The sequence below is a fragment of the Convolutriloba macropyga genome, chromosome 9 (assembly GCF_964194025.1).
Source record: "Convolutriloba macropyga chromosome 9, txConMacr16.3, whole genome shotgun sequence".
NCBI lineage: Eukaryota > Metazoa > Xenacoelomorpha > Acoela > Convolutidae > Convolutriloba > Convolutriloba macropyga.
Genome location: NC_134476.1, coordinates 64,302,114 through 64,329,434, shown reverse-complemented (window position 1 = coordinate 64,329,434; position 27,321 = coordinate 64,302,114). Strand labels below are relative to the sequence as shown.

General features: G+C 40.8%; 1 non-coding gene across 1 annotated transcript; it reads left to right on the top strand.

The window, feature by feature from the left end:
- The first annotated feature begins 24,485 nt into the window (after nucleotides 1-24,485).
- On the top strand, nucleotides 24,486-24,604 carry LOC142346859 (5S ribosomal RNA). Its single transcript, XR_012759897.1, has one exon. It is a non-coding gene; the product is annotated as a 5S ribosomal RNA (ribosomal RNA).
- Nucleotides 24,605-27,321: the final 2,717 nt, after the last annotated feature.

Here is a 27,321-nt window from a genome sequence, read left to right as displayed (position 1 = left end):
GGTTCGCTGTGCCAGATTTTTTTGTTTTATCCCAAACTATGGCTCAAGTGGAGCATGCCCACAAAAAATGAGCCAATTCGGACAGAAATTGACGATTTGGTGACCAAAACAAAGTTCGGTGATCGAAAAAGTTAAGCGTCATCGAGCGCGGATACTTTTTTGGAAATCGGTAAAAACTTGTCCAAAATGGTTCGCTGCGCCAGATTTTTTTGTTTTATCCCAAACTGTGGCTCAAGTGGAGCGTGCCCACAAAAAATGAGCCAATTCGGACTAAAATTGACGATTTAGTGACCAAAACAAAGTTCGGTGATCGAAAAAGTTAAGCCTCATCGAGCGCGGATACTTTTTTGGAAATGGGTAAAAACTTGTCCAAAATGGTTCGCTGTGCCAGATTTTTTTGTTTTATCCTAATTTATGGCTCAAGTGGAGCATGCCCACAAAAAATGAGCCAATTCGGACTAAAATTGACGATTTGGTGACCAAAACAAAGTTCGGTGATCGAAAAAGTTAAGCCTCATCGAGCGCGGATACTTTTTTGGAAATGGGTAAAAACTTGTCCAAAATGGTTCGCTGTGCCAGATTTTTTTGTTTTATGCCAAACTATGGCTGAAGTGGAGCATGCCCACAAAAAATGAGCCAATTCGGACATAAATTGACGATTTGGTGACCAAAACAAAGTTCGGTGATCGAAAAAGTTAAGCCTCATCGAGCGCGGATACTTTTTTGGAAATCGGTAAAAACTTGTCCAAAATGGTTCGCTGCGCCAGAATTTTTTTGTTTTATCCCAAACTGTTGCTCAAGTGGAGCATGCCCACAAAAAATGAGCCAATTCGGACTAAAATTGACGATTTGGTGACCTAAACAAAGTTCGGTGATCGAAAAAGTTAAGCCTCATCGAGCGCGGATACTTTTTTGGAAATGGGTAAAAACTTGTCCAAAATGGTTCGCTGTGCCAGATTTTTTTGTTTTATCCCAAACTATGGCTCAAGTGGAGCATGCCCACAAAAAATGAGCCAATTCGGACAAAAATTGACGATTTGGTGACCAAAACAAGGTTCGGTGATCGAAAAAGTTAAGCCTCATCGAGCGCGGATACTTTTTTGGAAATTGGTAAAAACTTGTCCAAAATGGTTCTCTGCGCCAGATTTTTTTGTTTTATCCCAAATTGTGGCTCAAGTGGAGCATGCCCACAAAAAATGAGCCATTTCGGACTAAAATTGACGATTTGGTGACCAAAACAAAGTTCGGTGATCGAAAAAGTTAAGCCTCATCGAGCGCGGATACTTTTTTGGAAATTGGTAAAAACTTGTCCAAAATGGTTCGCTGCGCCAGATTTTTTTGTTTTATCCCAAACTGTGGCTCAAGTGGAGCATGCCCACAAAAAATGAGCCAATTCGGACAGAAATTGACGATTTGGTGACCAAAACAAAGTTCGGTGATCGAAAAAGTTAAGCCTCATCGAGCGCGGATACTTTTTTGGAAATCGGTAAAAACTTGTCCAAAATGGTTCGCTGCGCCAGATTTTTTTGTTTTATCCCAAACTGTGGCTCAAGTGGAGCATGCCCACAAAAAATGAGCCAATTCGGACTAAAATTGACGATTTGGTGACCAAAACAAAGTTCGGTGATCGAAAAAGTTAAGCCTCATCGAGCGCGGATACTTTTTTGGAAATGGGTAAAAACTTGTCCAAAATGGTTCGCTGTGCCAGATTTTTCTGTTTTATCCCAAACTATGGCTCATGTGGAGCATGCCCACAAAAAATGAGCCAATTCGGACAGAAATTGACGATTTGGTGACCAAAACAAAGTTCGGTGATCGAAAAAGTTAAGCCTCATCGAGCGCGGATACTTTTTTGGAAATCGGTAAAAACTTGTCCAAAATGGTTCGCTGCGCCAAATTTTTTTGTTTTATCCCAAACTGTGGCTCAAGTGGAGCATGCCCACAAAAAATGAGCCAATTCGGACTAAAATTGACGATTTGGTGACCAAAACAAAGTTCGGTGATCGAAAAAGTTAAGCCTCATCGAGCGCGGATACTTTTTTGGAAATCGGTAAAAACTTGACCAAAACGGTTCGCTGTGCCCAATTTTTTTATTTTATCCCAAACTATGGCTCAAGTGGAGCGCGCCCACAAAAAATGAGCCAATTCCGACTAAAATTGACGATTTGGTGATCAAAACAAAGTTCGGTGATCGAAAAAGTTAAGCCTCATCGAGCGCGGATACCTTTTTGGAAATGGGTAAAAACTTGTCCAAAATGGTTCGCTGTGCCAGATTTTTTTGTTTTATCCCAAACTATGGCTCAAGCGGAGCATGCCCACAAAAAATGAGCCAATTCGGACAGAAATTGACGATTTGGTGACCAAAACAAAGTTCGGTGATCGAAAAAGTTAAGCCTCATCGAGCGCGGATACTTTTTTGGAAATCGGTAAAAACTTGTCCAAAATGGTTCGCTGCGCCAAATTTTTTTGTTTTATCCCAAACTGTGGCTCAAGTGGAGCATGCCCACAAAAAATGAGCCAATTCGGACTAAAATTGACGATTTGGTGACCAAAACAAAGTTCGGTGATCGAAAAAGTTAAGCCTCATCGAGCGCGGATACTTTTTTGGAAATCGGTAAAAACTTGACCAAAACGGTTCGCTGTGCCCAATTTTTTTATTTTATCCCAAACTATGGCTCAAGTGGAGCGCGCCCACAAAAAATGAGCCAATTCCGACTAAAATTGACGATTTGGTGATCAAAACAAAGTTCGGTGATCGAAAAAGTTAAGCCTCATCGAGCGCGGATACTTTTTTGGAAATGGGTAAAAACTTGTCCAAAATGGTTCGCTGTGCCAGATTTTTTTATTTTATCCCAAACTATGGCTCAAGTGGAGCGCGCCCACAAAAAATGAGCCAATTCCGACTAAAATTGACGATTTGGTGATCAAAACAAAGTTCGGTGATCGAAAAAGTTAAGCCTCATCGAGCGCGGATACTTTTTTGGAAATGGGTAAAAACTTGTCCAAAATGGTTCGCTGTGCCAGATTTTTTTGTTTTATCCCAAACTATGGCTCAAGCGGAGCATGCCCACAAAAAATGAGCCAATTCGGAAGAAATTGACGATTTGGTGACCAAAACAAAGTTCGGTGATCGAAAAAGTTAAACCTCATCGAGCGCGGATACTTTTTTGGAAATCGGTAAAAACTTGTCCAAAATGGTTCGCTGCGCCAGATTTTTTTGTTTTATCCCAAACTGTGGCTCAAGTGGAGCATGCTCACAAAAAATGAGCCAATTCGGACTAAAATTGACGATTTGGTGATCAAAACAAAGTTCGGTGATCGAAAAAGTTAAGCCTCATCGAGCGCGGATACTTTTTTGGAAATCGGTAAAAACTTGTCCAAAATGGTTCGCTGCGCCAGATTTTTGTTTTATCGCAAACTATGGCTCAAGTGGAGCATGCCCACAAAAAATGAGCCAATTCGGACAGAAATTGACGATCTGGTGACCAAAACAAAGTTCGGTGATCGAAAAAGTTAAGCCTCATCGAGCGCGGATACTTTTTTGGAAATGGGTAAAAACTTGTCCAAAATGGTTCGCTGTGCCAGATTTTTTTATTTTATCCCAAACTATGGCTCAAGTGGAGCGCGCCCACAAAAAATGAGCCAATTCCGACTAAAATTGACGATTTGGTGACCAAAACAAAGTTCGGTGATCGAAAAAGTTAAGCCTCATCGAGCGCGGATACTTTTTTGGAAATCGGTAAAAACTTGACCAAAACGGTTCGCTGTGCACAATTTTTTTATTTTATCCCAAACTATGGCTCAAGTGGAGCGCGCCCACAAAAAATGAGCCAATTCCGACTAAAATTGACGATTTGGTGATCAAAACAAAGTTCGGTGATCGAAAAAGTTAAGCCTCATCGAGCGCGGATACTTTTTTGGAAATGGGTAAAAACTTGTCCAAAATGGTTCGCTGTGCCAGATTTTTTTATTTTATCCCAAACTATGGCTCAAGTGGAGCGCGCCCACACAAAATGAGCCAATTCCGACTAAAATTGACGATTTGGTGATCAAAACAAAGTTCGGTGATCGAAAAAGTTAAGCCTCATCGAGCGCGGATACTTTTTTGGAAATGGGTAAAAACTTGTCCAAAATGGTTCGCTGTGCCAGATTTTTTTGTTTTATCCCAAACTATGGCTCAAGCGGAGCATGCCCACAAAAAATGAGCCAATTCGGACAGAAATTGACGATTTGGTGACCAAAACAAAGTTCGGTGATCGAAAAAGTTAAACCTCATCGAGCGCGGATACTTTTTTGGAAATCGGTAAAAACTTGTCCAAAATGGTTCGCTGCGCCAGATTTTTTTGTTTTATCCCAAACTGTGGCTCAAGTGGAGCATGCTCACAAAAAATGAGCCAATTCGGACTAAAATTGACGATTTGGTGATCAAAACAAAGTTCGGTGATCGAAAAAGTTAAGCCTCATCGAGCGCGGATACTTTTTTGGAAATCTGTAAAAACTTGTCCAAAATGGTTCGCTGCGCCAGATTTTTTTGTTTTATCGCAAACTATGGCTCAAGTGGAGCATGCCCACAAAAAATGAGTCAATTCGGACAGAAATTGACGATTTGGTGACCAAAACAAAGTTCGGTGATCGAAAAAGTTAAGCCTCATCGAGCGCGGATACTTTTTTGGAAATCGGTAAAAACTTGTCCAAAATGGTTCGCTGCGCCAGATTTTTTTGTTTTATCCCAAACTGTGGCTCAAGTGGAGCATGCCCACAAAAATGAGCCAATTCGGACTAAAATTGACGATTTGGTGACCAAAACAAAGTTCGGTGATCGAAAAAGTTAAGCCTCATCGAGAGCGGATACTTTTTTGGAAATCGGTAAAAACTTGACCAAAAAGGTTCGCTGTGCCGAATTTTTTTATTTTATCCCAAACTATGGCTCAAGTGGAGCGTGCCCACAAAAAATGAGCCAATTCGGACTAAAATTGACGATTTGGTGATCAAAACAAAGTTCGGTGATCGAAAAAGTTAAGCCTCATCGAGCGCGGATACTTTTTTGGAAATGGGTAAAAACTTGTCCAAAATGGTTCGCTGTGCCAGATTTTTTTGTTTTATCCCAAACTGTGGCTCAAGTGGAGCATGCCCACAAAAAATGAGCCAATTCGGACAGAAATTGACGATCTGGTGACCAAAACAAAGTTCGGTGATCGAAAAAGTTAAGCCTCATCGAGCGCGGATACTTTTTTGGAAATGGGTAAAAACTTGTCCAAAATGGTTCGCTGTGCCAGATTTTTTTGTTTTATCCCAAACTATGGCTCAAGCGGAGCATGCCCACAAAAAATGAGCCAATTCGGAAGAAATTGACGATTTGGTGACCAAAACAAAGTTCGGTGATCGAAAAAGTTAAACCTCATCGAGCGCGGATACTTTTTTGGAAATCGGTAAAAACTTGTCCAAAATGGTTCGCTGCGCCAGATTTTTTTGTTTTATCCCAAACTGTGGCTCAAGTGGAGCATGCTCACAAAAAATGAGCCAATTCGGACTAAAATTGACGATTTGGTGATCAAAACAAAGTTCGGTGATCGAAAAAGTTAAGCCTCATCGAGCGCGGATACTTTTTTGGAAATCGGTAAAAACTTGTCCAAAATGGTTCGCTGCGCCAGATTTTTGTTTTATCGCAAACTATGGCTCAAGTGGAGCATGCCCACAAAAAATGAGCCAATTCGGACAGAAATTGACGATCTGGTGACCAAAACAAAGTTCGGTGATCGAAAAAGTTAAGCCTCATCGAGCGCGGATACTTTTTTGGAAATGGGTAAAAACTTGTCCAAAATGGTTCGCTGTGCCAGATTTTTTTATTTTATCCCAAACTATGGCTCAAGTGGAGCGCGCCCACAAAAAATGAGCCAATTCCGACTAAAATTGACGATTTGGTGACCAAAACAAAGTTCGGTGATCGAAAAAGTTAAGCCTCATCGAGCGCGGATACTTTTTTGGAAATCGGTAAAAACTTGACCAAAACGGTTCGCTGTGCCCAATTTTTTTATTTTATCCCAAACTATGGCTCAAGTGGAGCGCGCCCACAAAAAATGAGCCAATTCCGACTAAAATTGACGATTTGGTGATCAAAACAAAGTTCGGTGATCGAAAAAGTTAAGCCTCATCGAGCGCGGATACTTTTTTGGAAATGGGTAAAAACTTGTCCAAAATGGTTCGCTGTGCCAGATTTTTTTATTTTATCCCAAACTATGGCTCAAGTGGAGCGCGCCCACAAAAAATGAGCCAATTCCGACTAAAATTGACGATTTGGTGATCAAAACAAAGTTCGGTGATCGAAAAAGTTAAGCCTCATCGAGCGCGGATACTTTTTTGGAAATGGGTAAAAACTTGTCCAAAATGGTTCGCTGTGCCAGATTTTTTTGTTTTATCCCAAACTATGGCTCAAGCGGAGCATGCCCACAAAAAATGAGCCAATTCGGACAGAAATTGACGATTTGGTGACCAAAACAAAGTTCGGTGATCGAAAAAGTTAAACCTCATCGAGCGCGGATACTTTTTTGGAAATCGGTAAAAACTTGTCCAAAATGGTTCGCTGCGCCAGATTTTTTTGTTTTATCCCAAACTGTGGCTCAAGTGGAGCATGCTCACAAAAAATGAGCCATTTCGGACTAAAATTGACGATTTGGTGATCAAAACAAAGTTCGGTGATCGAAAAAGTTAAGCCTCATCGAGCGCGGATACTTTTTTGGAAATCTGTAAAAACTTGTCCAAAATGGTTCGCTGCGCCAGATTTTTTTGTTTTATCGCAAACTATGGCTCAAGTGGAGCATGCCCACAAAAAATGAGCCAATTCGGACAGAAATTGACGATCTGGTGACCAAAACAAAGTTCGGTGATCGAAAAAGTTAAGCCTCATCGAGCGCGGATACTTTTTTGGAAATGGGTAAAAACTTGTCCAAAATGGTTCGCTGTGCCAGATTTTTTTATTTTATCCCAAACTATGGCTCAAGTGGAGCGCGCCCACAAAAAATGAGCCAATTCCGACTAAAATTGACGATTTGGTGACCAAAACAAAGTTCGGTGATCGAAAAAGTTAAGCCTCATCGAGCGCGGATACTTTTTTGGAAATCGGTAAAAACTTGACCAAAACGGTTCGCTGTGCCCAATTTTTTTATTTTATCCCAAACTATGGCTCAAGTGGAGCGCGCCCACAAAAAATGAGCCAATTCCGACTAAAATTGACGATTTGGTGATCAAAACAAAGTTCGGTGATCGAAAAAGTTAAGCCTCATCGAGCGCGGATACTTTTTTGGAAATGGGTAAAAACTTGTCCAAAATGGTTCGCTGTGCCAGATTTTTTTATTTTATCCCAAACTATGGCTCAAGTGGAGCGCGCCCACAAAAAATGAGCCAATTCCGACTAAAATTGACGATTTGGTGATCAAAACAAAGTTCGGTGATCGAAAAAGTTAAGCCTCATCGAGCGCGGATACTTTTTTGGAAATGGGTAAAAACTTGTCCAAAATGGTTCGCTGTGCCAGATTTTTTGTTTTATCCCAAACTATGGCTCAAGCGGAGCATGCCCACAAAAAATGAGCCAATTCGGACAGAAATTGACGATTTGGTGACCAAAACAAAGTTCGGTGATCGAAAAAGTTAAACCTCATCGAGCGCGGATACTTTTTTGGAAATCGGTAAAAACTTGTCCAAAATGGTTCGCTGCGCCAGATTTTTTTGTTTTATCCCAAACTGTGGCTCAAGTGGAGCATGCTCACAAAAAATGAGCCAATTCGGACTAAAATTGACGATTTGGTGATCAAAACAAAGTTCGGTGATCGAAAAAGTTAAGCCTCATCGAGCGCGGATACTTTTTTGGAAATCTGTAAAAACTTGTCCAAAATGGTTCGCTGCGCCAGATTTTTTTGTTTTATCGCAAACTATGGCTCAAGTGGAGCATGCCCACAAAAAATGAGCCAATTCGGACAGAAATTGACGATTTGGTGACCAAAACAAAGTTCGGTGATCGAAAAAGTTAAACCTCATCGAGCGCGGATACTTTTTTGGAAATCGGTAAAAACTTGTCCAAAATGGTTCGCTGCGCCAGATTTTTTTGTTTTATCCCAAACTGTGGCTCAAGTGGAGCATGCTCACAAAAAATGAGCCAATTCGGACTAAAATTGACGATTTGGTGATCAAAACAAAGTTCGGTGATCGAAAAAGTTAAGCCTCATCGAGCGCGGATACTTTTTTGGAAATCTGTAAAAACTTGTCCAAAATGGTTCGCTGCGCCAGATTTTTTTGTTTTATCGCAAACTATGGCTCAAGTGGAGCATGCCCACAAAAAATGAGCCAATTCGGACAGAAATTGACGATTTGGTGACCAAAACAAAGTTCGGTGATCGAAAAAGTTAAGCCTCATCGAGCGCGGATACTTTTTTGGAAATCGGTAAAAACTTGTCCAAAATGGTTCGCTGCGCCAGATTTTTTTATTTTATCCCAAACGATGGCTCAAGTGGAGCGTGCCCACAAAAAATGAGCCAATTCGGACTAAAATTGACGATTTGGTGATCAAAACAAAGTTCGGTGATCGAAAAAGTTAAGCCTCATCGAGCGCGGATACTTTTTTGGAAATCGGTAAAAACTTGTCCAAAATGGTTCGCTGCGCCAGATTTTTTTGTTTTATCGCAAACTATGGCTCAAGTGGAGCATGCCCACAAAAAATGAGCCAATTCGGACAGAAATTGACGATTTGGTGACCAAAACAAAGTTCGGTGATCGAAAAAGTTAAGCCTCATCGAGCGCGGATACTTTTTTGGAAATGGGTAAAAACTTGTCCAAAATGGTTCGCTGTGCCAGATTTTTTTATTTTATCCCAAACTATGGCTCAAGTGGAGCGCGCCCACAAAAAATGAGCCAATTCCGACTAAAATTGACGATTTGGTGACCAAAACAAAGTTCGGTGATCGAAAAAGTTAAGCCTCATCGAGCGCGGATACTTTTTTGGAAATCGGTAAAAACTTGACCAAAACGGTTCGCTGTGCCCAATTTTTTTATTTTATCCCAAACTATGGCTCAAGTGGAGCGCGCCCACAAAAAATGAGCCAATTCCGACTAAAATTGACGATTTGGTGATCAAAACAAAGTTCGGTGATCGAAAAAGTTAAGCCTCATCGAGCGCGGATACTTTTTTGGAAATGGGTAAAAACTTGTCCAAAATGGTTCGCTGTGCCAGATTTTTTTGTTTTATCCCAAACTATGGCTCAAGTGGAGCATGCCCACAAAAAATGAGCCAATTTGGACAGAAATTGACGATTTGGTGACCAAAACAAAGTTCGATGATCGAAAAAGTTAAACCTCATCGAGCGCGGATACTTTTTTTGGAAATCGGTAAAAACTTGTCCAAAATGGTTCGCTGCGCCAGATTTTTTTGTTTTATCCCAAACTGTGGCTCAAGTGGAGCATGCTCACAAAAAATGAGCCAATTCGGACTAAAATTGACGATTTGGTGATCAAAACAAAGTTCGGTGATCGAAAAAGTTAAGCCTCATCGAGCGCGGATACTTTTTTGGAAATCGGTAAAAACTTGTCCAAAATGGTTCGCTGCGCCAGATTTTTTTGTTTTATCGCAAACTATGGCTCAAGTGGAGCATGCCCACAAAAAATGAGCCAATTCGGACAGAAATTGACGATTTGGTGACCAAAACAAAGTTCGGTGATCGAAAAAGTTAAGCCTCATCGAGCGCGGATACTTTTTTGGAAATCGGTAAAAACTTGTCCAAAATGGTTCGCTGCGCCAGATTTTTTTGTTTTATCCCAAACTGTGGCTCAAGTGGAGCATGCCCACAAAAAATGAGCCAATTCGGACTAAAATTGACGATTTGGTGACCAAAACAAAGTTCGGTGATCGAAAAAGTTAAGCCTCATCGAGAGCGGATACTTTTTTGGAAATCGGTAAAAACTTGACCAAAAAGGTTCGCTGTGCCCAATTTTTTTATTTTATCCCAAACTATGGCTCAAGTGGAGCGCGCCCACAAAAAATGAGCCAATTCGGACTAAAATTGACGATTTGGTGATCAAAACAAGGTTCGTTGATCGAAAAAGTTAAGCCTCATCGAGCGCGGATACTTTTTTGTAAATCGGTAAAAACTTGTCCAAAATGGTTCGCTGCGCCAGATTTTTTTGTTTTATCCCAAACTATGGCTCAAGTGGAGCATGCCCACAAAAAATGAGCCAATTCGGACAGAAATTGACGATTTGGTGACCAAAACAAAGTTCGGTGATCGAAAAAGTTAAGCCTCATCGAGCGCGGATACTTTTTTGGAAATCGGTAAAAACTTGTCCAAAATGGTTCGCTGCGCCAGATTTTTTTGTTTTATCTGAAACTGTGGCTCAAGTGGAGCATGCCCACAAAAAATGAGCCAATTCAGACTAAAATTGACGATTTGGTGATCAAAACAAGGTTCGGTGATCGAAAAAGTTAAGCCTCATCGAGCGCGGATACTTTTTTGGAAATCGGTAAAAACTTGACCAAAAAGGTTCGCTGTGCCCAATTTTTTTATTTTATCCCAAACTATGGCTCAAGTGGAGCGCGCCCACAAAAAATGAGCCAATTCGGACTAAAATTGACGATTTGGTGATCAAAACAAGGTTCGTTGATCGAAAAAGTTAAGCCTCATCGAGCGCGGATACTTTTTTGTAAATCGGTAAAAACTTGTCCAAAATGGTTCGCTGCGCCAGATTTTTTTGTTTTATCCCAAACTATGGCTCAAGTGGAGCATGCCCACAAAAAATGAGCCAATTCGGACAGAAATTGACGATTTGGTGACCAAAACAAAGTTCGGTGATCGAAAAAGTTAAGCCTCATCGAGCGCGGATACTTTTTTGGAAATCGGTAAAAACTTGTCCAAAATGGTTCGCTGCGCCAGATTTTTTTGTTTTATCTGAAACTGTGGCTCAAGTGGAGCATGCCCACAAAAAATGAGCCAATTCAGACTAAAATTGACGATTTGGTGATCAAAACAAGGTTCGGTGATCGAAAAAGTTAAGCCTCATCGAGCGCGGATACTTTTTTGGAAATCGGTAAAAACTTGTCCAAAATGGTTCGCTGCGCCAGATTTTTTTGTTTTATCCCAAACTATGGCTCAAGTGGAGCATGCCCACAAAAAATGAGCCAATTCGGACAGAAATTGACGATTTGGTGACCAAAACAAAGTTCGGTGATCGAAAAAGTTAAGCCTCATCGAGCGCGGATACTTTTTTGGAAATCGGTAAAAACTTGTCCAAAATGGTTCGCTGCGCCAGATTTTTTTGTTTTATCCCAAACTATGGCTCAAGTGGAGCATGCCCACAAAAAATGAGCCAATTCGGACAGAAATTGACGATTTGGTGACCAAAACAAAGTTCGGTGATCGAAAAAGTTAAGCCTCATCGAGCGCGGATACTTTTTTGGAAATCGGTAAAAACTTGTCCAAAATGGTTCGCTGCGCCAGATTTTTTTGTTTTATCCCAAACTATGGCTCAAGTGGAGCATGCCCACAAAAAATGAGCCAATTCGGACAGAAATTGACGATTTGGTGACCAAAACAAAGTTCGGTGATCGAAAAAGTTAAGCCTCATCGAGCGCGGATACTTTTTTGGAAATCGGTAAAAACTTGTCCAAAATGGTTCGCTGCGCCAGATTTTTTTGTTTTATCTGAAACTGTGGCTCAAGTGGAGCATGCCCACAAAAAATGAGCCAATTCGGACTAAAATTGACGATTTGGTGATCAAAACAAGGTTCGGTGATCGAAAAAGTTAAGCCTCATCGAGCGCGGATACTTTTTTGGAAATCGGTAAAAACTTGTCCAAAATGGTTCGCTGCGCCAGATTTTTTTGTTTTATCCCAAACTATGGCTCAAGTGGAGCATGGCCACAAAAAATGAGCCAATTCGGACAGAAATTGACGATTTGGTGACCAAAACAAAGTTCGGTGATCGAAAAAGTTAAGCCTCATCGAGCGCGGATACTTTTTTGGAAATCGGTAAAAACTTGTCCAAAATGGTTCGCTGCGCCAGATTTTTTTGTTTTATCTGAAATTGTGGCTCAATTGGAGCATGCCCACAAAAAATGAGCCAATTCGGACTAAAATTGACGATTTGGTGACCAAAACAAAGTTCGGTGATCGAAAAAGTTAAGCCTCATCGAGCGCGGATACTTTTTTGGAAATGGGTAAAAACTTGTCCAAAATGGTTCGCTGTGCCAGATTTTTTTGTTTTATCCCAAACTGTGGCTCAAGTGGAGCATGCCCACAAAAAATGAGCCAATTCGGACTAAAATTGACGATTTGGTGACCAAAACAAAGTTCGGTGATCGAAAAAGTTAAGCCTCATCGAGCGCGGATACTTTTTTGGAAATCGGTAAAAACTTGACCAAAACGGTTCGCTGTGCCCAATTTTTTTATTTTATCCCAAACTATGGCTCAAGTGGAGCGCGCTCACAAAAAATGAGCCAATTCGGACTAAAATTGACGATTTGGTGACCAAAACAAAGTTCGGTGATCGAAAAAGTTAAGCCTCATCGAGCGCGGATACTTTTTTGGAAATCGGTAAAAACTTGTCCAAAATGGTTCGCTGCGCCAGATTTTTTTGTTTTATCCCAAACTATGGCTCAAGTGGAGCATGCCCACAAAAAATGAGCCAATTCGGACAGAAATTGACGATTTGGTGACCAAAACAAAGTTCGGTGATCGAAAAAGTTAAGCCTCATCGAGCGCGGATACTTTTTTGGAAATCGGTAAAAACTTGTCCAAAATGGTTCGCTGCGCCAGATTTTTTTGTTTTATCGCAAACTATGGCTCAAGTGGAGCATGCCCACAAAAAATGAGCCAATTCGGACAGAAATTGACGATTTGGTGACCAAAACAAAGTTCGGTGATCGAAAAAGTTAAGCCTCATCGAGCGCGGATACTTTTTTGGAAATCGGTAAAAACTTGTCCAAAATGGTTCGCTGCGCCAGATTTTTTTGTTTTATCCCAAACAGTGGCTCAAGTGGAGCATGCCCACAAAAAATGAGCCAATTCGGACTAAAATTGACGATTTGGTGACCAAAACAAAGTTCGGTGATCGAAAAAGTTAAGCCTCATCGAGAGCGGATACTTTTTTGGAAATCGGTAAAAACTTGACCAAAAAGGTTCGCTGTGCCCAACTTTTTTATTTTATCCCAAACTATGGCTCAAGTGGAGCGCGCCCACAAAAAATGAGCCAATTCGGACTAAAATTGACGATTTGGTGATCAAAACAAAGTTCGGTGATCGAAAAAGTTAAGCCTCATCGAGCGCGGATACTTTTTTGGAAATCGGTAAAAACTTGTCCAAAATGGTTCGCTGCGCCAGATTTTTTTGTTTTATCCCAAACTATGGCTCAAGTGGAGCATGCCCACAAAAAATGAGCCAATTCGGACAGAAATTGACGATTTGGTGACCAAAACAATGTTCGGTGATCGAAAAAGTTAAGCCTCATCGAGCGCGGATACTTTTTTGGAAATCGGTAAAAACTTGTCCAAAATGGTTCGCTGCGCCAGATTTTTTTGTTTTATCTGAAACTGTGGCTCAAGTGGAGCATGCCCACAAAAAATGAGCCAATTCGGACTAAAATTGACGATTTGGTGACCAAAACAACGTTCGGTGATCGAAAAAGTTAAGCCTCATCGAGCGCGGATACTTTTTTGGAAATGGGTAAAAACTTGTCAAAATGGTTCGCGGTGCCAGATTTTTTTGTTTTATCCCCAAACTGTGGCTCAAGTGGAGCATGCCCACAAAAAATGAGCCAATTCGGACTAAAATTGACGATTTGGTGACCAAAACAAAGTTCGGTGATCGAAAAAGTTAAGCCTCATCGAGCGCGGATACTTTTTTGGAAATCGGTAAAAACTTGACCAAAACGGTTCGCTGTGCCCAATTTTTTTATTTTATCCCAAACTATGGCTCAAGTGGAGCGTGCTCACAAAAAATGAGCCAATTCGGACTAAAATTGACGATTTGGTGACCAAAACAAAGTTCGGTGATCGAAAAAGTTAAGCCTCATCGAGCGCGGATACTTTTTTGGAAATCGGTAAAAACTTGTCCAAAATGGTTCGCTGCGCCAGATTTTTTTATTTTATCCCAAACTATGGCTCAAGTGGAGCATGCCCACAAAAAATGAGCCAATTCGGACAGAAATTGACGATTTGGTGACCAAAACAAAGTTCGGTGATCGAAAAAGTTAAGCCTCATCGAGCGCGGATACTTTTTTGGAAATCGGTGAAAACTTGTCCAAAATGGTTCGCTGCGCCAGATTTTTTTGTTTTATCTGAAACTGTGGCTCAAGTGGAGCATGCCCACAAAAAATGAGCCAATTCGGACTAAAATTGACGATTTGGTGACCAAAACAAAGTTCGGTGATCGAAAAAGTTAAGCCTCATCGAGCGCGGATACTTTTTTGGAAATGGGTAAAAACTTGTCAAAATGGTTCGCGGTGCCAGATTTTTTTGTTTTATCCCCAAACTGTGGCTCAAGTGGAGCATGCTCACAAAAAATGAGCCAATTCGGACTAAAATTGACGATTTGGTGACCAAAACAAAGTTCGGTGATCGAAAAAGTTAAGCCTCATCGAGCGCGGATACTTTTTTGGAAATCGGTAAAAACTTGACCAAAACGGTTCGCTGTGCCCAATTTTTTTATTTTATCCCAAACTATGGCTCAAGTGGAGCGCGCTCACAAAAAATGAGCCAATTCGGACTAAAATTGACGATTTGGTGACCAAAACAAAGTTCGGTGATCGAAAAAGTTAAGCCTCATCGAGCGCGGATACTTTTTTGGAAATCGGTAAAAACTTGTCCAAAATGGTTCGCTGCGCCAGATTTTTTTGTTTTATCCCAAACTATGGCTCAAGTGGAGCATGCCCACAAAAAATGAGCCAATTCGGACAGAAATTGACGATTTGGTGACCAAAACAAAGTTCAGTGATCGAAAAAGTTAAGCCTCATCGAGCGCGGATACTTTTTTGGAAATCGGTAAAAACTTGTCCCAAATGGTTCGCTGCGCCAGATTTTTTTGTTTTATCCCAAACTGTGGCTCAAGTGAAGCATGCCCACAAAAAATGAGCCAATTCGGACTAAAATTGACGATTTGGTGACCAAAACAAAGTTCGGTGATCGAAAAAGTTAAGCCTCATCGAGCGCGGATACTTTTTTGGAAATGGGTAAAAACTTGTCCAAAATGGTTCGCTGTGCCAGATTTTTTTGTTTTCTCCCAAACTGTGGCTCAATTGGAGCATGCCCACAAAAAACGAGCCAATTCGGACTAAAATTGACGATTTGGTGACCAAAACAAAGTTCGGTGATCGAAAAAGTTAAGCCTCATCGAGCGCGGATACTTTTTTGGAAATCGGTTAAAACTTGACCAAAACGGTTCGCTGTGCCCAATTTTTTTATTCTATCCCAAACTATGGCTCAAGTGGAGCGCGCCCACAAAAAATGAGCCAATTCGGACTAAAATTGACGATTTGGTGACCAAAACAAAGTTCGGTGATCGAAAAAGTTAAGCCTCATCGAGCGCGGATACTTTTTTGGAAATCGGTAAAAACTTGTCCAAAATGGTTCGCTGTGCCAGATTTTTTTGTTTTATCCCAAACTGTGGCTCAAGTGGAGCATGCCCACAAAAAATGAGCCAATTCGGACTAAAATTGACGATTTGGTGACCAAAACAAAGTTCGGTGATCGAAAAAGTTAAGCCTCATCGAGCGCGGATACTTTTTTGGAAATCGGTAAAAACTTGACCAAAACGGTTCGCTGTGCCCAATTTTTTTATTTTATCCCAAACTATGGCTCAAGTGGAGCGCGCCCACAAAAAATGAGCCAATTCGGACTAAAATTGACGATTTGGTGATCAAAACAAAGTTCGGTGATCGAAAAAGTTAAGCCTCATCGAGCGCGGATACTTTTTTGGAAATGGGTAAAAACTTGTCCAAAATGGTTCGCTGTGCCAGATTTTTTTGTTTTATCCCAAACTCTGGCTCAAGTGGAGCATGCCCACAAAAAATGAGCCAATTCGGACAGAAATTGACGATTTGGTGACCAAAACAAAGTTCGGTGATCGAAAAAGTTAAGCCTCATCGAGCGCGGATACTTTTTTGGAAATCGGTAAAAACTTGTCCAAAATGGTTCGCTGCGCCAGATTTTTTTGTTTTATCCCAAACTGTGGCTCAAGTGGAGCATGCCCACAAAAAATGAGCCAATTCGGACTAAAATTGACGATTTGGTGACCAAAACAAAGTTCGGTGATCGAAAAAGTTAAGCCTCATCGAGCGCGGATACTTTTTTGGAAATGGGTAAAAACTTGTCCAAAATGGTTCGCTGTGCCAGATTTTTTTGTTTTATCCCAAACTCTGGCTCAAGTGGAGCATGCCCACAAAAAATGAGCCAATTCGGACAGAAATTGACGATTTGGTGACCAAAACAAAGTTCGGTGATCGAAAAAGTTAAGCCTCATCGAGCGCGGATACTTTTTTGGAAATCGGTAAAAACTTGTCCAAAATGGTTCGCTGCGCCAGATTTTTTTGTTTTATCCCAAACTGTGGCTCAAGTGGAGCATGCCCACAAAAAATGAGCCAATTCGGACTAAAATTGACGATTTGGTGACCAAAACAAAGTTCGGTGATCGAAAAAGTTAAGCCTCATCGAGCGCGGATACTTTTTTGGAAATCGGTAAAAACTTGACCAAAACGGTTCGCTGTGCCCAATTTTTTTATTTTACCCAAACTATAGCTCAAGTGGAGCGCACCCACAAAAAATGAGCCAATTCGGACTAAAATTGACGATTTGGTGATCAAAACAAAGTTCGGTGATCGAAAAAGTTAAGCCTCATCGAGCGCGGATACTTTTTTGGAAATGGGTAAAAACTTGTCCAAAATGGTTCGCTGTGCCAGATTTTTTTGTTTTATCCCAAACTATGGCTCAAGTGGAGCATGCCCACAAAAAATGAGCCAATTCGGACAAAAATTGACGATTTGGTGACCAAAACAAGGTTCGGTGATCGAAAAAGTTAAGCCTCATCGAGCGCGGATACTTTTTTGGAAATGGGTAAAAACTTGTCCAAAATGGTTCGCTGTGCCAGATTTTTTTGTTTTATCCCAAACTATGGCTCAAGTGGAGCATGCCCACAAAAAATGAGCCAATTCGGACAGAAATTGACGATTTGGTGACCAAAACAAAGTTCGGTGATCGAAAAAGTTAAGCCTCATCGAGCGCGGATACTTTTTTGAAAATCGGTAAAAACTTGTCCAAAATGGTTCGCTGCGCCAGATTTTTTTGTTTTATCCCAAACTGTGGCACAAGTGGAGCATGCCCACAAAAAATGAGCCAATTCGGACTAAAATTGACGATTTGGTGACCAAAACAAAGTTCGGTGATCGAAAAAGTTAAGCCTCATCGAGCGCGGATACTTTTTTGGAAATGGGTAAAAACTTGTCCAAAATGGTTCGCTGTGCCAGATTTTTTTGTTTTATCCCAAACTGTGGCTCAAGTGGAGCATGCCCACAAAAAATGAGCCAATTCGGACTAAAATTGACGATTTGGTGACCAAAACAAAGTTCGGTGATCGAAAAAGTTAAGCCTCATCGAGCGCGGATACTTTTTTGGAAATCGGTAAAAACTTAACCAAAACGGTTCGCTGTGCCCAATTTTTTTATTTTATCCCAAACTATGGCTCAAGTGGAGCGTGCCCACAAAAAATGAGCCAATTCGGACTAAAATTGACGATTTGGTGATCAAAACAAAGTTCGGTGATCGAAAAAGTTAAGCCTCATCGAGCGCGGATACTTTTTTGGAAATGGTTAAAAACTTGTCCAAAATGGTTCGCTGTGCCAGATTTTTTTGTTTTATCCCAAACTATGGCTCAAGTGGAGCATGCCCACAAAAAATGAGCCAATTCGGACAGAAATTGACGATTTGGTGACCAAAACAAAGTTCGGTGATCGAAAAAGTTAAGCCTCATCGAGCGCGGATACTTTTTTGGAAATGGGTAAAAACTTGTCCAAAATGGTTCGCTGTGCCAGATTTTTTTGTTTTATCCCAAACTATGGCTCAAGTGGAGCATGCCCACAAAAAATGAGCCAATTCGGACAGAAATTGACGATTTGGTGACCAAAACAAAGTTCGGTGATCGAAAAAGTTAAGCCTCATCGAGCGCGGATACTTTTTTGGAAATCGGTAAAAACTTGTCCAAAATGGTTCGCTGCGCCAGATTTTTTTGTTTTATCCCAAACTGTGGCTCAAGTGGAGCATGCCCACAAAAAATGAGCCAATTCGGACTAAAATTGACGATTTGGTGACCAAAACAAAGTTCGGTGATCGAAAAAGTTAAGCCTCATCGAGCGCGGATACTTTTTTGGAAATGGGTAAAAACTTGTCCAAAATGGTTCGCTGTGCCAGATTTTTTTGTTTTATCCCAAACTGTGGCTCAAGTGGAGCATGCCCACAAAAAATGAGCCAATTCGGACTAAAATTGACGATTTGGTGACCAAAACAAAGTTCGGTGATCGAAAAAGTTAAGCCTCATCGAGCGCGGATACTTTTTTGGAAATAGGTAAAAACTTGTCCAAAATGGTTCGCTGTGCCAGATTTTTTTGTTTTATCCCAAACTGTGGCTCAAGTGGAGCATGCCCACAAAAAATGAGCCAATTCGGACAAAAATTGACGATTTGGTGACCAAAACAAAGTTCGGTGATCGAAAAAGTTAAGCCTCATCGAGCGCGGATACTTTTTTGGAAATCGGTAAAAACTTGTCCAAAATGGTCCGCTGCGCCAGATTTTTTTGTTTTATCGCAAACTATGGCTCAAGTGGAGCATGCCCACAAAAAATGAGCCAATTCGGACAGAAATTGACGATTTGGTGACCAAAACAAAGTTCGGTGATCGAAAAAGTTAAGCCTCATCGAGCGCGGATACTTTTTTGGAAATGGGTAAAAACTTGTCCAAAATGGTTCGCTGTGCCAGATTTTTTTGTTTTATCCCAAACTGTGGCTCAAGTGGAGCATGCCCACAAAAAATGAGCCAATTCGGACTAAAATTGACGATTTGGTGACCAAAACAAAGTTCGGTGATCGAAAAAGTTAAGCCTCATCGAGCGCGGATACTTTTTTGGAAATAGGTAAAAACTTGTCCAAAATGGTTCGCTGTGCCAGATTTTTTTGTTTTATCCCAAACTGTGGCTCAAGTGGAGCATGCCCACAAAAAATGAGCCAATTCGGACAAAAATTGACGATTTGGTGACCAAAACAAAGTTCGGTGATCGAAAAAGTTAAGCCTCATCGAGCGCGGATACTTTTTTGGAAATCGGTAAAAACTTGTCCAAAATGGTCCGCTGCGCCAGATTTTTTTGTTTTATCCCAAACTGTGGCTCAAGTGGAGCATGCCCACAAAAAATGAGCCAATTCGGACTAAAATTGACGATTTGGTGACCAAAACAAAGTTCGGTGATCGAAAAAGTTAAGCCTCATCGAGCGCGGATACTTTTTTGGAAATGGGTAAAAACTTGTCCAAAATGGTTCGCTGTGCCAGATTTTTTTGTTTTATCCCAAATTGTGGCTCAAGTGGAGCATGCCCACAAAAAATGAGCCAATTCGGACTAAAATTGACGATTTGGTGACCAAAACAAAGTTCGGTGATCGAAAAAGTTAAGCCTCATCGAGCGCGGATACTTTTTTGGAAATGGGTAAAAACTTGTCCAAAATGGTTCGCTGTGCCAGATTTTTTCGTTTTATCCCAAACTGTGGCTCAAGTGGAGCATGCCCACAAAAAATGAGCCAATTCGGACTAAAATTGACGATTTGGTGACCAAAACAAAGTTCGGTGATCGAAAAAGTTAAGCCTCATCGAGCGCGGATACTTTTTTGGAAATCGGTAAAGACTTAACCAAAACGGTTCGCTGTGCCCAATTTTTTTATCTTATCCCAAACTATGGCTCAAGTGGAGCGTGCCCACAAAAAATGAGCCAATTCAGACTAAAATTGACGATTTGGTGATCAAAACAAGGTTCGGTGATCGAAAAAGTTAAGCCTCATCGAGCGCGGATACTTTTTTGGAAATGGGTGAAAACTTGTCCAAAATGGTTCGCTGTGCCAGATTTTTTTGTTTTATCCCAAACTATGGCTCAAGTGGAGCATGCCCACAAAAAATGAGCCAATTCGGACAGAAATTGACGATTTGGTGACCAAAACAAAGTTCGGTGATCGAAAAAGTTAAGCCTCATCGAGCGCGGATACTTTTTTGGAAATGGGTAAAAACTTGTCCAAAATGGTTCGCTGTGCCAGATTTTTTTGTTTTATCCCAAACTGTGGCTCAAGTGGAGCATGCCCACAAAAAATGAGCCAATTCGGACTAAAATTGACGATTTGGTGACCAAAACAAAGTTCGGTGATCGAAAAAGTTAAGCCTCATCGAGCGCGGATACTTTTTTGGAAATTGGTAAAAACTTGTCCAAAATGGTTCGCTGCGCCAGATTTTTTTGTTTTATCCCAAACTGTGGCTCAAGTGGAGCATGCCCACAAAAAATGAGCCAATTCGGACTAAAATTGACGATTTGGTGACCAAAACAAAGTTCGGTGATCGAAAAAGTTAAGCCTCATCGAGCGCGGATACTTTTTTGGAAATGGGTAAAAACTTGTCCAAAATGTTTCGCTGTGCCAGATTTTTTTGTTTTATCCCAAACTGTGGCTCAAGTGGAGCATGCCCACAAAAAATGAGCCAATTCGGACAGAAATTGACGATTTGGTGACCAAAACAAAGTTCGGTGATCGAAAAAGTTAAGCCTCATCGAGCGCGGATACTTTTTTGGAAATGGGTGAAAACTTGTCCAAAATGGTTCGCTGTGCCAGATTTTTTTGTTTTATCCCAAACTATGGCTCAAGTGGAGCATGCCCACAAAAAATGAGCCAATTCGGACAGAAATTGACGATTTGGTGACCAAAACAATGTTCGGTGATCGAAAAAGTTATGCCTCATCGAGCGCGGATACTTTTTAGGAAATCGGTAAAAACTTGTCCAAAATGGTTCGCTGCGCCAGATTTTTTTGTTTTATCCCAAACTGTGGCTTAAGTGGAGCATGCCCACAAAAAATGAGCCAATTCGGACTAAAATTGACGATTTGGTGACCAAAACAAAGTTCGGTGATCGAAAAAGTTAAGCCTCATCGAGCGCGGATACTTTTTTGGAAAAGGGTAAAAACTTGTCCAAAATGGTTCGCTGTGCCAGATTTTTTTGTTTTATCCCAAACTGTGGCTCAAGTGGAGCATGCCCACAAAAAATGAGCCAATTCGGACTAAAATTGACGATTTGGTGACCAAAACAAAGTTCGGTGATCGAAAAAGTTAAGCATCATTGAGCGCGGATACTTTTTTGGAAATGGGTAAAAACTTGTCCAAAATGGTTCGCTGTGCCAGATTTTTTTGTTTTATCCCAAACTGTGGCTCAAGTGGAGCATGCCCACAAAAAATGAGCCAATTCGGACTAAAATTGACGATTTAGTGACCAAAACAAAGTTCGGTGATCGAAAAAGTTAAGCCTCATCGAGCGCGGATACTTTTTTGGAAATCGGTAAAAACTTGACCAAAACGGTTCGTTGTGCCCAATTTTTTTATTTTATCCCAAACTATGGCTCAAGTGGAGCATGCCCACAAAAAATGAGCCAATTCGGACTAAAATTGACGATTTGGTGATCAAAACAAAGTTCGGTGATCGAAAAAGTTAAGCCTCATCGAGCGCGGATACTTTTTTGGAAATGGGTAAAAACTTGTTCAAAATGGTTCGCTGTGCCAGATTTTTTCGTTTTATCACAAACTATGGCTCAAGTGGAGCATGCCCACAAAAAATGAGCCAATTCGGACAGAAATTGACGATTTGGTGACCAAAACAAAGTTCGGTGATCGAAAAAGTTAAGCCTCATCGAGCGCGGATTTTTTTTCTGGAAATCGGTAAAAACTTGTCCAAAATGGTTCGCTGCGCCAGATTTTTTTGTTTTATCCCAAACTGTGGCTCAAGTGGAGCATGCCCACAAAAAATGAGCCAATTCGGACTAAAATTGACGATTTGGTGACCAAAACAAAGTTCGGTGATCGAAAAAGTTAAGCATCATTGAGCGCGGATACTTTTTTGGAAATGGGTAAAAACTTGTCCAAAATGGTTCGCTGTGCCAGATTTTTTTGTTTTATCCCAAACTGTGGCTCAAGTGGAGCATGCCCACAAAAAATGAGCCAATTCGGACTAAAATTGACGATTTAGTGACCAAAACAAAGTTCGGTGATCGAAAAAGTTAAGCCTCATCGAGCGCGGATACTTTTTTGGAAATCGGTAAAAACTTGACCAAAACGGTTCGTTGTGCCCAATTTTTTTATTTTATCCCAAACTATGGCTCAAGTGGAGCATGCCCACAAAAAATGAGCCAATTCGGACTAAAATTGACGATTTGGTGATCAAAACAAAGTTCGGTGATCGAAAAAGTTAAGCCTCATCGAGCGCGGATACTTTTTTGGAAATGGGTAAAAACGTGTTCAAAATGGTTCGCTGTGCCAGATTTTTTCGTTTTATCCCAAACTATGGCTCAAGTGGAGCATGCCCACAAAAAATGAGCCAATTCGGACAGAAATTGACGATTTGGTGACCAAAACAAAGTTCGGTGATCGAAAAAGTTAAGCCTCATCGAGCGCGGATTTTTTTTTTGGAAATCGGTAAAAACTTGTCCAAAATGGTTCGCTGCGCCAGATTCTTTTGCTTTATCCCAAACTGTGGCTCAAGTGGAGCATGCCCACAAAAAATGAGCCAATTCGGACTAAAATTGACGATTTGGTGACCAAAACAAAGTTCGGTGATCGAAAAAGTTAAGCCTCATCGAGCGCGGATACTTTTTTGGAAATGGGTAAAAACTTGTCCAAAATGGTTCGCTGTGCCAGATTTTTTTATTTTATCCCAAACTATGGCTCAAGTGGAGCGTGCTCACAAAAAATGAGCCAATTCGGACTAAAATTGACGATTTGGTGATTAAAACAAAGTTCGGTGATCGAAAAAGTTAAGCCTCATCGAGCGCGGATACTTTTTTGGAAATGGGTAAAAACTTGTCCAAAATGGTTCGCTGTGCCAGATATTTTTATTTTATCCCAAACTATGGCTCAAGTGGAGCGTGCTCACAAAAAATGAGCCAATTCGGACTAAAATTGACGATTTGGTGATTAAAACAAAGTTCGGTGATCGAAAAAGTTAAGCCTCATCGAGCGCGGATACTTTTTTGGAAATGGGTAAAAACTTGTCCAAAATGGTTCGCTGTGCCAGATATTTTTATTTTATCCCAAACTATGGCTCAAGTGGAGCGTGCTCACAAAAAATGAGCCAATTCGGACTAAAATTGACGATTTGGTGACCAAAACAAAGTTCGGTGATCGAAAAAATTAAGCCTCATCGAGCGCGGATACTTTTTTGGAAATGGGTAAAAACTTGTCCAAAATGGTTCGCTGTGCCAGATTTTTTTGTTTTATCCCAAACTGTGGCTCTAGTGGAGCATGCCCACAAAAAATGAGCCAATTCGGACTAAAATTGACGATTTGGTGACCAAAACAAAGTTCGGTGATCGAAAAAGTTAAGCCTCATCGAGCGCGGATACTTTTTTGGAAATGGGTAAAAACTTGTCCAAAATGGTTCGCTGTGCCAGATTTTTTTATTTTATCCCAAACTATGGCTCAAGTGGAGCGTGCTCACAAAAAATGAGCCAATTCGGACTAAAATTGACGATTTGGTGATTAAAACAAAGTTCGGTGATCGAAAAAGTTAAGCCTCATCGAGCGCGGATACTTTTTGTAAATGACAATTTCAGCAAAAACCATTGCTCCAAACACACCCCATATACTTGTAAAGGCCATTCTAATAGTTCCCCTGCTTGCGTATACTGTATATTTGATATTTGGAACTGTCTCGGAAACATCAATACTAATTGTATAATTTCCCTTTATTAAACTAACTTTTAACTTAATGCAAATCGCTCAGTTCCATTCTTTAGGCTGCACTCCGCTAACGCCGAGCGCATTCAAATAAAACTTATCAAATAGAGTTGATACTTACCTATTTAATAAGTTTATCGCAACAATTAGGCTAAAAGCAATTCGCCACTGATTTTCCCAATTACCGGCCTAAACCCACTGAAGTCATGCTTCCGGTTCAATGTCCGGTTATACAGGTTCCCCGTACCCAATCTATCTGTGCTTTGTTTTGCTGCCGTTCCACTGTATTGTGGATGGTTGGAAGCAAAAAGTTTGCGCTTTTGTCATAATACACTGTTTGGCTACGAATTGCATAAATTATAACACAACCGTGGCTAAAATTGCATGTATTAAGTGACTATTTTGCAAACCGCAAGGCGGCCAGTTAAAGTAATCCTATATATGAATATAAGACTACAATACAATACTGTTGTATATAAATTCGCTCCCGCTCACGCAAATGCCTACGACCATACCATGTTGAATGCACCGGTTCTCGTCCGATCACCGAAGTTAAGCAACATTGGGCCTGGTTAGTACTTGGATGGGTGACCGCTTGGGAACACCAGGTGTTGTAGGCTTTTTCTTTTGAGTATTCAAACCTCATAGAGTACTTTTATTCGATATTTACACTTTTTAGAGCCTCAAAAAGCCTCGGTGATCGAAAAAGTTAAGCCTCATCGAGCGCGGATACTTTTTTGGAAATGGGTAAAAACTTGTCCAAAATGGTTCGCTGTGCCAGATTTTTTTTTTATCCCAAACTATGGCTCAAGTGGAGCATGCCCACAAAAACTGAGCCAATTTGGACAGAAATTGACGATTTGGTGACCAAAACAAAGTTCGGTGATCGAAAAAGTTAAGCCTCATCGAGCGCGGATACTTTTTTGGAAATGGGTAAAATCTTGTCTAAAATGGTTCGCTGTGCCAGATTTTTTTATTTTATCCCAAACTGTGGCTCAAGTGGAGCATGCCCACAAAAAATGAGCCAATTCGGACTAAAATTGACGATTTGGTGATCAAAACAAAGTTCGGTGATCGAAAAAGTTAAGCCTCATCGAGCGCGGATACTTTTTTGGAAATGGGTAAAAACTTGTCCAAAATGGTTCGCTGTGCCAGATTTTTTTGTTTTATCCCAAACTATGGCTCAAGTGGAGCATGCCCACAAAAAATGAGCCAATTCGGACTAAAATTGACGATTTGGTGATCAAAACAAAGTTCGGTGATTGAAAAAGTTAAGCCTCATCGAGCGCGGATACTTTTTTGGAAAGGGGTAAAAACTTGTCCAAAATGGTTCGCTGTGCCAGATTTTTCTGTTTTATCCCAAACTATGGCTCAAGTGGAGCATGCCCACAAAAAATGAGCCAATTCGGACTAAAATTGACGATTTGGTGATCAAAACAAAGTTCGGTGATCGAAAAAGTTAAGCCTCATCGAGCGCGGATACTTTTTTGGAAATGGGTAAAAACTTGTCCAAAATGGTTCGCTGTGCCAGATTTTTTTGTTTTATCCCAAACTATGGCTCAAGTGGAGCATGCCCACAAAAAAATGAGCCAATTCGGACTAAAATTGACGATTTGGTGATCAAAACAAAGTTCGGTGATCGAAAAAGTTAAGCCTCATCGAGCGCGGATACTTTTTTGGAAAGGGGCAAAAACTTGTCCAAAATGGTTCGCTGTGCCAGATTTTTTTGTTTTATCCCAAACTATGGCTCAAGTGGAGCATGCCCACAAAAAATGAGCCAATTCGGACTAAAATTGACGATTTGGTGACAAAAACAAAGTTCGGTGATCGAAAAAGTTAAGCATCATCGAGCGCGGATACTTTTTTGGAAATGGGTAAAAACTTGTCCAAAATGGTTCGCTGTGCCAGATTTTTTTGTTTTATCCCAAACTGTGGCTCAAGTGGAGCGTGCCCACAAAAAATGAGCCAATTCGGACTAAAATTGACGATTTAGTGACCAAAACAAAGTTCGGTGATCGAAAAAGTTAAGCCTCATCGAGCGCGGATACTTTTTTGGAAATCGGTAAAAACTTGACCAAAACGGTTCGCTGTGCCCAATTTTTTTATTTTATCCCAAACTATGGCTCAAGTGGAGCATGCCCACAAAAAATGAGCCAATTCGGACTAAAATTGACGATTTGGTGATCAAAACAAAGTTCGGTGATCGAAAAAGTTAAGCCTCATCGAGCGCGGATACTTTTTTGGAAATGGGTAAAAACTTGTTCAAAATGGTACGCTGTGCCAGATTTTTTCGTTTTATCCCAAACTATGGCTCAAGTGGAGCAGGCGCACAAAAAATGAGCCAATTCGGACAGAAATTGACGATTTGGTGACCAAAACAAAGTTCGGTGATCGAAAAAGTTAAGCCTCATCGAGCGCGGATTTTTTTTTGGAAATCGGTAAAAACTTGTCCAAAATGGTTCGCTGCGCCAGATTTTTTTGTTTTATCCCAAACTGTGGCTCAAGTGGAGCATGCCCACAAAAAATGAGCCAAATCGGACTAAAATTGACGATTTGGTGACCAAAACAAAGTTCGGTGATCGAAAAAGTTAAGCCTCATCGAGCGCGGATACTTTTTTGGAAATGGGTAAAAACTTGTCCAAAATGGTTCGCTGTGCCAGATTTTTTTGTTTTATCCCAAACTGTGGCTCAAGTGGAGCATGCCCACAAAAAATGAGCCAATTCGGACTAAAATTGACGATTTGGTGACCAAAACAAAGTTCGGTGATCGAAAAAGTTAAGCCTCATCGAGCGCGGATACTTTTTTGGAAATGGGTAAAAACTTGTCCAAAATGGTTCGCTGTGCCAGATTTTTTTTATTTTATCCCAAACTATGGCTCAAGTGGAGCGTGCTCACAAAAAATGAGCCAATTCGGACTAAAATTGACGATTTGGTGATCAAAACAAATTTCGGTGATCGAAAAAGTTAAGCCTCATCGAGCGCGGATACTTTTTTGGAAATGGGTAAAAACTTGTCCAAAATGGTTCGCTGTGCCAGATTTTTTTTTTATCCCAAACTATGGCTCAAGTGGAGCATGCCCACAAAAAATGAGCCAATTTGGACAGAAATTGACGATTTGGTGACCAAAACAATGTTCGGTGATCGAAAAAGTTAAGCCTCATCGAGCGCGGATACTTTTTTGGAAATCGGTAAAAACTTGTCCAAAATGGTTCGCTGCGCCAGATTTTTTTGTTTTATCCCAAACTGTGGCTCAAGTGGAGCATGCCCACAAAAAAATGAGCCAATTCGGACTAAAATTGACGATTTGGTGACAAAAACAAAGTTCGGTGATCGAAA